Below are 10624 nucleotides of genomic sequence, written 5' to 3'. Positions count from 1 at the left end.
ACCTAGGCAGAGTTCAGTTCAATATTTATTCATTACCCAACATATATTAAAATCCTGCACTATGCTGAGTGCTCAGTTTCGTTCCCAAGGAATCAAGGAGCTTAGAACCTAGTTTATGATACTTCTTGTTCACAAGTTATTTTTAAAATACTACAAAGAAACACTGCCTTCATAGCATAATGACGTGGTTACCTGTGTTTAAATTCACCATAAATGTGTTTTCCTCTTTTTTTCTGCTCCTAAAATTGCACAGCAGAAATTCACATATATCAAGTATCTCAACTTCATATAATTGCCTCAATTAGAATAGCCCTGAAAAGTGAGTATTACTATTCCAATGCTACAAATAGGAAAACTGGAAAGAAAGTTGCATTTACAAAGTGGCTTCTAAGTTCCACCATCTTCCTTTTGTTATTTCATTCAATCCTTAATCCAACTTTATGGCCAACCAAGACAGAGTAATGGGGACTGGAATTACCCTCCTGGTCTAAATAATTTTTCAAAAAAAAAGACAAAATATGTGAAACAAAAATTTCAGATATTGAATGGTGATCACTGAAGGAGGTAGGCACTTTCCAGCTTAGAGCCTGGGGAGGGATTTCAGGCTGCAGTATAAGAAGAGGTAGCCTAGGGGTACCTGGCAAAGTCCTTGAGTTGAAGAGACAGAGTTGGGAGATGTGGGAGGCCACATCACCTAGAGTCTGTGGGGCAGAGGAGCAGGGAGGATAGAGCTACACCAAAAGATAACCCCTTCTAAGTCTCTAACTGAGCAGTGGTGATTAGGGTATTGTGCAAAGAACTGCCTCCTTCCCCAGGCTGGGGAAAGGACCACCTGAAAGAATCAGAGGGGGCAATCCCTGGCACTCTTACAGACTGCATGCTTTTCCTCTCCACACCAATAAGACTAGGAAACGCTCATAATAGTTGGAGCTTTGCCTAGAGTAATCAGATCAGTTTTGTCTCAGTAAAGTGAAAGGGGGTGGAGATTAGCCATACACTAAAAATGGCTTTGGTACTGCCAAAAAGCTTAATAGTAAGTCTCAAGGAAAAAAAAAAATTTTTTTCTGAAAATTTTTGCCTAAGAACATTCACCATGTCCAACACCAATCAAAAATTACTGGGCATGCAAAGAAGCAGGAGAATATGACTCAAAATGAGTTTTAAAAAACCAATCAACTGAAACTGATCCAGAAATAAAATAGGTGATAGAATTATTAGACAAAGACAATAAAATAGATATTGTAACTATAACCCATATGTTTGAGAAGGTAGAGGACAACATAAACACGTTAAGGATAGATAAGAATGTTAGTTTAAAAAACTACATTCAAACATCTAAAGATGAAAATATACTGTATGAGACTAGCATCACATTAGATGATACAGACAAAAAGATTGGTAAACTTGAATACATAACATGAGAAATTACCCAAAATATGGCATAGACAGAAAAAACACTAAAAACAATTTTCTGAAATAAGAATACTTTCTATTTTGCAGTTGAATAAAATGATTCAAAATATGTTCATTTAACCAGTAAATGACGAAGTATAGATTTGAACCAACATGTTAATGATTCCAAAATACTCCATAATTTACCACATTTGAGAAGCTTAAAAATTTGTTTAAAAAATTGATATTGAAATAAATCTGATAACATTTATCCAAATTGACTTATTTTAAACTCTATGTATATCAAGATATTGTAGCGCAAAATCTGAAGTTATCGCTACAAGTAGTAGATGCTTTGCATTTCTCTCCCTTACATACCCTAAGTGTTGGAGATCTCCAGAAGGGGATTATGATATGTTGTTTCCCAAACTATGTCAGCATGGAATACTTTGATGGGTGTGTAAAACTGCATCAGAATACTCACTGTAAAACCCTGGATGTGTTGAAACTGAAAGATGTTTCAATCTTTAAAATGCCATCTTTTTCAAACCAGGTACTAGAAGTGGGTCCTTCAGACCTTTAAAATTATTCAAGGTAATTTATTCATTGCTATACCTATTGAGATTAGGGCATTCTACTATGAAACTTTATCACAAATTTATCTAATTGTTAAAAAGAAATTGGTTTTCCTGCAGTGATCCTTGATTTATTTCAGATTTTAACATCAAGAAAGTCCATGTCTTAAGAGGTCAAACGTTACATAATATCAAAGAAAAGAGAAATTAATTCTACCAAAGTAATTGGCATCCCTTCAAATCTGTAACATTGACAAAATGAGCTAAATTATGAATGGTCCCTCATTAAATACTTTGGCATGAAAATATGGCTTTTCAAATGAAAAAGCAGCCAGTATCTAATCAACAGATGGATTCAAAGAAATATTTTAAAATCCTTCCATAGATAGAAGCAATTATGAGACGTGACATTTCATTATCTTTTCATAATTAAAAAGATATATACTATAATCACCTGATATTGGGGTTAACTAGATTCAAACTAGTTGTAGCCATCATTGCTATGTATGACCCTTTCCATAATCATATGTAAAGCTTTGACTTTGGTAAGCTACCTTAGCAATGAGATTGCTCCTACATGCACAAGTAAAAAATAAACACACAAACAAAAAGCAAATGTCCATGTGAAAGATGATCTAAGGACTTGTGCTAGCTGTGCTCTGCTTGTCTCCTGACTCACTCTGACCTTTCTCCACCCTTCTCCAGGATCTTGGGGAAGGGGGCTGACCTGGAAGTGTGGGAAACACCAGGAGGCAGGAGAAGTGGCTGCTTTCCTTCATGCCAAGAGCCCTTTTCCATATAGCCCTCTCTGCCTCCATGTTCTGATAGCTTTTTCCCTTCCACCTCTTCCAGCTGCAGTTTTTTGCCATCTCACCTGAGCTTTCCGTCTGCTTTGACCATACCTTTGAAAATAGTTCCTTTTTAACATTATCCTCAAATCGTTGAGTATGCCATTTGTTTCCTTGCAAGAATCTCCTGACCCAACATGACCTTTGGAAGCAAATTTTCTGGCTTGCTTAGGCTTTCAAACAGAGACAACTAAGCTGAGTGATTTTAATTCTGCAATCTGAGATCAGTCAGCTGCCAACACATTCATTTTCTGCCATATTTGTGGGCAAGTCTACCAACAACTGTTTCTTTTTGGTTATTGAAACTACAATTGAAATGTTGTTAGATTGTCTGAGATGATTTCTAAAGAATGTTTTGATTGTAAATGACTCATGGGAAACTCTTGACAAAAAAAAAATACTTCTTGTTGATTGACTGCCTGGGACAGCCTCCTGTATTATTTGTGCACTGTACAAAACCTGTAATTACGACTATATTTGATTATGCCAACAAGGTACAATTTCTAAAGTCATGCTCTTTATTTTTTACTTCTGTTTTTTTTTTTTAAAGATTTATTTTTATTTATTTTAATTCCCCTCCCCCCCCCCCCCCCCCCCGTTGTCTGTTTTCTGTGTCTTTTTGCTGTGTCTTGTTTCTTTGTCCGCTTCAGTTGTCGTCAGCGGCACAGGAAGTGTGGGCGGCGCCATTCCTGGGCAGGCTGCTCCCTCCTTCGCGCTGGGCGGCTCTCCTTATGGGTGCACTCCTTGCGCGTGGGGCTCCCCCCACGCGGGGGACACCCTGCGTGGCACGGCACTCCTTGCACGCATCAGCACTGCGCATGGGCCAGCTCCACACGGGTCAAGGAGGCCCGGGGCTTGAACCGCGGACCTCCCATGTGGTAGATGGACGCCCTAACCACTGGGCCAAAGTCCGTTTTCCCTTACTTCTGTTCTTAAGGCCAAAAGACGAGACATGAATCCTTTGGACTTAGGGAAGGAAGGGAACATAGAAAAATCAGAACTGTGGGTCCCCTCAAGAAACTTATAACACTTGAGAAATTAAATTCCCTACTGTCCTTCAAGAAGAGAAACTCCCATTTAAAAAACTTTGTTTTTCCAATCTTTTCTTCCCACTAGTTTACCGAGTTTTTTGTAGTCTCCCAAGACTCTTGAATACTCAAAAGTGAATGTGGAGACATCCATGTCCTCTTCTGGTTGGACAATAAAACTTTATTTGCAAAAGCAGACAGTGGGCCGGATTTGAGCCTTGGTTCTGCTGACCTCCGAAACCATGCTATGGATTGAGTTGTGTCTCCCGAAGAGACATATTCAAGTCTAACCCCCCAGTCCTGTGGATGTGAACTCATTCATGAGCTAAATCTTTGATAATATTATAAGTTGAGTTGAGGCCAAAGAAGATTACAGTGTGCCCTGCTCCAATATGGCTAGTGTCCTTATAAGGATAGGAACTTTGGACACAGAAGGAAAGAGACTCCAAGAAGATGGCCAAACAATGGAGACTGAGTTATGCCACAACCCAAGCAATGCCAAGGGCTGCTGGGCACCCACCAGATGCCAGGTGAGAGGCATGGAATCCATTCTCCTCTTTGAGAGGGAACATAGGCCTGTCAATACCTTGATTCTAGATTTCCAGTCTCCAGAACCATGAGATAATCAATTCTTGTTGTCTAAGCCAACTCATCTGTGATTTTTTTGTAACAGCAGCCCTGGAAAACTAAAACAAGCTATTTCTAAGAGACTACTGAGAGTTGCAGCTGTCTTGTAATGGACTCTCGTTGGATAATTCACTTAAAATCTCTGTTTCATCTTCACAGCATTATCTTTGCCTCTGCACGTCAGCCTTAACGTTAACCTATTTAAATATTCTTAACGAGGAAAGTTCTCTGAGACTCCCTTTCAGTTCTGCCTCGGTGACCACGATTTTCCACGAGCCTTCCAAGACAACACCCTGTTTATTATTAGAGATTGAAATCCCAGCTCTAAGTGTCTCACAGTGAGCAATTAAGGCTCGTTCTTCCAAAGCCAGTGCATGTGTACAGTTGAGCTCTGTGCCTTAAAATCATGAAATATGAACCGAATGCGGGGAGAAGGCAGTGACCACATCCAGTCAGGCACTCTCAGCAATTTCCGGAAATGTCAAACTCTCAAGTTCTGCTGGTCTGATGTTGCATCAATGTTTTCTGTTTTTCTTTTCCTATATAATGAAGAAAATATTGAAGGATGTCATTTTTTAAAAAAAGATAGTTGTTGGACTCCAGCCCACACTGAGAGATTATGGTAATATAAGAATGTACTAATGCACAAATGGACAACCCTAAGAATCCATTCAAGAATCCACCCCCACAAGCATCTCCCTCACTTGTGCTGAAAGCAGTCCCATCAGCCCAGTCCATCTTCTGCCTCTCCCAACAGATCAGCTTCCTCAAGACCACATGATACTATTGAGAGACACTCCACCCTCTCTCCTTCTATCTTGCCCACCCGCAAATGGGGGCAGCTGTTCTTTGAACCAGATCTTGAGTCCTCTTAAAGGTCCTCAATCAGTAGCACCATTCTAGAACCTTCCATCCTAAACATTCAAGCAGCCACTTGGCCGGCCTCCTTTCAGTGACTATTATCCCTTACAAACCTTGTTCATCCCATAATTTCCCCACCTGAGGTAGGGCAGACAATTCACTCCAATTTCTGGAAGGCACCTAGCCCTCCATATTCCACACCTCAAAAATCAAGATGTAGGGAAGTGGACATGGCCCAGTGGTTAGGGCATCCGTCTGCCACATGGGAGGTCCGTGGTTCAAACGCTGGGCCTCCTCAACCCGTGTGGAGCTGGCCCACGTGCAGTGCTGATGCACGCAAGGAGTACCATGCCATGCAGAGCTGTCCCCCGCATAGGGAAGCCCCCCGCGTAGGGGTGCCCACCGCGTAGGGGAGCCCCACACACAAGGAGTGCGCCCCATAAGGAGAGCCACCCAGCACAAAAGAAAGTGCAGCCTGCCCAGGAATGGCACTACACACATGGAGAGCTGACACAACAAGATGATGCAACAAAAAGAAACACCAATTCCCCTGCCACTGACAACAACAGAAGCAGACAAAGAAGAACACGCAGCAAATATACACACAGAACAGACAACTGGGGTGGGGGAGAAGGGGAGAGAAATGAATAAATAAATCTTTTTAAAAAAATCAAGATGTCACTGGGGGAGGAGATGGAGAAGAGCAAAATCCTCAAGACTCAGTGTTTTCCTGAAGGGAATGGATCGCACTTACTTTGGACTAAAGCTACCAAATTGGGCTAATTCTAGTTCTCCTCTCTGTCTAATACACACTCAAAGACCTCACAAAAACACACAGAGGAACGCGGGCTCATGCACACATAAACACATACAATTTCACAAGCACAAGTTACAAATAAGCCCACACACAAATAAGCCCACATACGTGTACCACCTCACCTGGCCTTTTCTAGCTTCTAGAAGCCACCTGCATTCAGGGTCCCTTCTTTCATCTTCAGAGAGCATCACACCAACCTCTGCTTCCATGGTCGCCTCTCTTCCTCTGACCTTTTGTCTCCCTCTTATAAGGACCTTTTGATGACATTGGACCCACCTGGATAATCCAAGAAGACCTTCTCTTCTTAAGATCCTTAATTAAATCACAACTGCAAATCCCCTTTTGCCATGTAAGGGGACATATTCACAGGTTCCTAGGATAAGGATGTGGGCATCTTTGTGGGAGCAGAGGGAAGGTTATTCTCTCTACCACAGTGATCCACTCCCCATAGCTGTTGAGAAGAGTAGATGCGATACCTCATAATACACAAATCCTATGAAGTGTTTACAATGATGCCTTACACATAGAAAACACTCAATATGTATTCTAATTCTTAGGGCTGATTCTGGCATCACTATTTCTCTTGATGATCTCCGAAGTAGATTTGCTAGGATAGGTCTATGTCAAAGCAAGGCTGGACCCTCAGCAGCTGACCCTTTTTGAAAGCACACCTCCTTCAATCTGCTTTCCCACACACAAAGCTTTTCCAAAGGCACACCCAAAGTACCTGGAACAGTAACCAAGAGAGTTGCCCACCACAAGCTCTTCCTCTCTCCAGAATGATCCCTCCCATTTTCCAGTATGGGAAAGAGACACACTGACCAGTCTCCTTGGGTGTGAGGCTCATTGGTGGTGGGTGATGGTTGCAGGATGACAATGGTGTTGCCTGAATTTTGAGTCATAGCTCTTGGAAACTTGGACTCTTTATGACTAACCCCCAGCTGCCTCCATGTGAGCAAGAGACACATTATCCCACCTCTACCACCCAAAAAAAAAAAAAAATCTCCCAGCCCCAGGGCCCTCTGGAAGTGGAGGTTTCCAAATACACTGCTGTCTTATTTCCTTGGGTCTAAAAGCCAACCACTAAATTGAAATCTGGGTAGACTTGAAGGTCTTACACTCTTCTTTCCATGTAAATACACGCAGTCCCCCTCACTCTAGTTTCCACTGTGGTACATATAAATCTTCCATCATGAACATTTAAGTTCTTCTTGGTGGCCATGTGTTGCTAGGATCAAGGAAGGAATGAAAAGGAGCCCAACCAGGCATCCTTCTTTGAATTTAAGCAATGATTTCCCACACAAGGAAAGAAACGAATTGAATCTTCACCAAGTGTAGTCTGAGAGTCAAATGTTTCATTTCAGTTGACTTGCTTATTAAAAATGTGGATTCCTTTGGTCTATCTCTGGTCTGTGGATGGATCCCAGGTAATTTTGATTTCAACAAGATTCCCAAGTGATTAATTCTGATGTATAATAAAATGATTGAATGGTGATCTGAACCATGATATATTTATAAGTCAAAAAATTGTAGAAAAACACTCGTTTTACTCTCTCTGAACTTAAATGACCTTCCTGTGAATTTACACATTGCCTGAAATCCAATTGTTGGAAAGATTAGCTAATCCATTTCCAGAGCCTAAAAGTACTCCTACAACTGTTAAATTTTCCACCAAGAAATAAGTCAAAACAAGATAGACATCTAAAAAGTCAACTGAAAACTGTTAAAATAATAATAACCAAAGTCACCTCTATCCTCAACAACAAAGAAATGTTGAAGTAAATTGCTATATTGATATACAATAGAATGTGATACCATGAAGAATGGTAAATATTAAAGCTGTGTGGGGACATAGAGAAGTGTCACGTTTTAGTGAAAGTGAATATAATACACCTTTGGTGACAGAGGTTGATAACTTGTGTCAGAAAGATTGGCTTTCCAATTCCATACCTTCCTTTTAATGGCCTAGATGACCCTGATCAAAATGCAGCCTCACAAGTTCTCAGATTCGTATCTATAATTTATGGATAATAATATAGAAGCTCATGGGGCAGTGAGGCAAGGGAATGACTGAATTCAGCAAATCTGGAAGTTCAATAAATGTTGACTCCTGGTAATCAAGATCATTTAGCAGGATAGTGGTGATGGCTAGTGGTGCTATTATAAATGAAATGTGAAATATGAAAATAGCTCTTGTGTCAAGACAGTTGATTTAATTTTTTCTGATGAAATTTTTTTTGGTGTTTTTAAAGAGATTTTCCAGATCAGAAATCAATAAAACTCATACATCAAACATAAAAATTTTGTTTAAAAGTTCAATAAATAACTAAAGCAAAAACCTAAAGAAGTACCTAAATGTGAATAGGTCATTGTTCTAAAGACTTAAAGAGAGGATGAATTGATTCTTTTACAAACTCTTGTCTTAAAAGCACATATCTCTTTTATTTTCTATTTTATTTTATTATTTTATTTTATTTTGAAAGAAGCTTTAGATTACATGAATTCTACATCAAAAATAAATTGGGGTGCTTGCTTCAACAGCACATATACTAAAATTGGAACAATACAGAGAAGATTAGCATGGTCCCCGCACAAGAATGACACCCAAATTCGTGAAGCATTCTTTATTTTTCCTTCGGGTAATGAAGACTGATTGTCACTGTGGGCCCTGAGGGGAGGGGGAAAGAGGTATTGAATAGATGGAATCAGTGTAACTGTGGGGCAATGGAAGTGTTCCACAAGATTATGCAAAGATGGATATAGGACATGTTAAAGTACACCAAAAATGTATAAAAGCCTATAGCCTAAAATGTAAACCATAATGTAAACCCAAGTGTAACCATGTTTGAAAACTATCATCTCAATATCTGTATATCATCTACAGCAAATATAATATGAACATGTGAAAAGATCATTGTTGGGGAAGGGACAAAGTGTTCAATGCTGGATATGTGGGAGTACTGTATATTGTATATATGAATTACTGTGATCTAAAACTTTTGTGAAGACAAACTCAATAATTAGAAAAATAAAAAAGAAAGGATGTAGACACTGAGGAAGAAATGGAAGAAATTGCCTTGCCACTGTACAAAGAGGGCAACATTTATAGCAGTGATAACGAAAGGCAAAACATCAAAAACAAAGCTTTTTCATTTTTAAATTTTTTGATACCCCAATTTATTTTTACTTTAATTTTTCTAAATTAGTATGTATTCTATATCTAACCTTTAAATCCATCACTATATTCCATTTTACTATTAATGGAACCTGGCAATATATTAGGTTTCATTTTTGAAGAAGTTTGGGATCACAGAGAGGTGCAACTAAGGCAGGGGAGGAATACTGGTGTGGGAGGTTATTGACAAGGGCCACATGATTGGAAGGGAGTTCTCCAGGGCATGTATACAGGGTACATAAAAATGTTTGGATATTTTCATAGTGGTTACAGTTAAAAACGACAACTGAGGGAGTGCTGAGTTCCTAGCCAGGGGGTGGGTGGGTCCTATCACATTCCCCAATGGAACAGCAACAATCTCCCAAGTGCAATGGCTAAGACCAATAAAGAAGGATGATCCAACAATGAGCCCTTGATACTAATGACTATGCTTGTGAGCCTGTGTGCCTGAAATAAGAACTAGGCCTAGAGCCGCAGGGTGCCTAAGAATTACCTCCTAAGAGCCTCCATGTTGCTCAAATGTGGCCAGTCTTGAAGCCAAACTCAGCATGTAAGTGCATTACCTTCCCCCCAGCATGGGACATGACTCCTGGGCATTAGCCTCCCTGGTGCTGAGGGATTACTACCAAGTATCAGCAGTCAATGTAACTAGAAAACAACCTTGAATAAAAGGGTCACCTCAGACCAGCAGAATAACTCAGCCTACATGTACTATCAGGTGTCAAAAATGCTTTTAGACTTTGAATAAAAGGGGGAAATGGAAAGGACAAATGAGTTTATATGGCTATGAGTCTCCAAAGAAGAGTCGGGAGGTCATCAGAGGGGTTGCTCTTATGTATGCCTCAGCAGGGTCCCAGAGACAGCCAAAGTAGATACAAGCCCAGGTACTGGTTCTTCTGAGGGCTACAGAGACCCATCAGTTCTATGATCATGGCAGATGGAGTTCAGTACCATGTCAGTTGGCCCTACTTCAGAGTTGTGTTCCTGAATGAGCTGGAGTTGTGTTCCTGAATGTGATGGAGTGGTTCAACAATGGCAGCGGAGGAATACTGGTATGGGATGTTATTGACAGGCAACATATGGTTGACAGGGAGTTATACAGGGCATGTGTCCAGGGTGCATGGAAATGTTTGGATATACTCATAGTAGAAACAATTAAAAACAACAGCTGGGGGGGTATTGGGTTCCTGGCCGGGGGGGGGGGGGGGGTCTGTCATGGTCCCTAGGGGAGCAGCAGCAGTCCCCCAAGTGCAACGGCAGGGACCAGGAAGGAATGAGGGTCCAACAGTGACCCCCTGATA

At 40.6% G+C, this 10624-nt stretch overlaps 1 non-coding gene across 1 annotated transcript; it reads left to right on the top strand.

Moving 5' to 3' along the window:
* The first annotated feature begins 8673 nt into the window (after positions 1-8673).
* On the top strand, positions 8674-8780 carry LOC139438422 (U6 spliceosomal RNA). Its single transcript, XR_011648098.1, has one exon. It is a non-coding gene; the product is annotated as a U6 spliceosomal RNA (small nuclear RNA).
* Positions 8781-10624: the final 1844 nt, after the last annotated feature.

The sequence above is a fragment of the Dasypus novemcinctus genome, chromosome Y (assembly GCF_030445035.2).
Source record: "Dasypus novemcinctus isolate mDasNov1 chromosome Y, mDasNov1.1.hap2, whole genome shotgun sequence".
NCBI lineage: Eukaryota > Metazoa > Chordata > Mammalia > Cingulata > Dasypodidae > Dasypus > Dasypus novemcinctus.
This window is presented reverse-complemented; position numbering and strand designations above follow the sequence as displayed.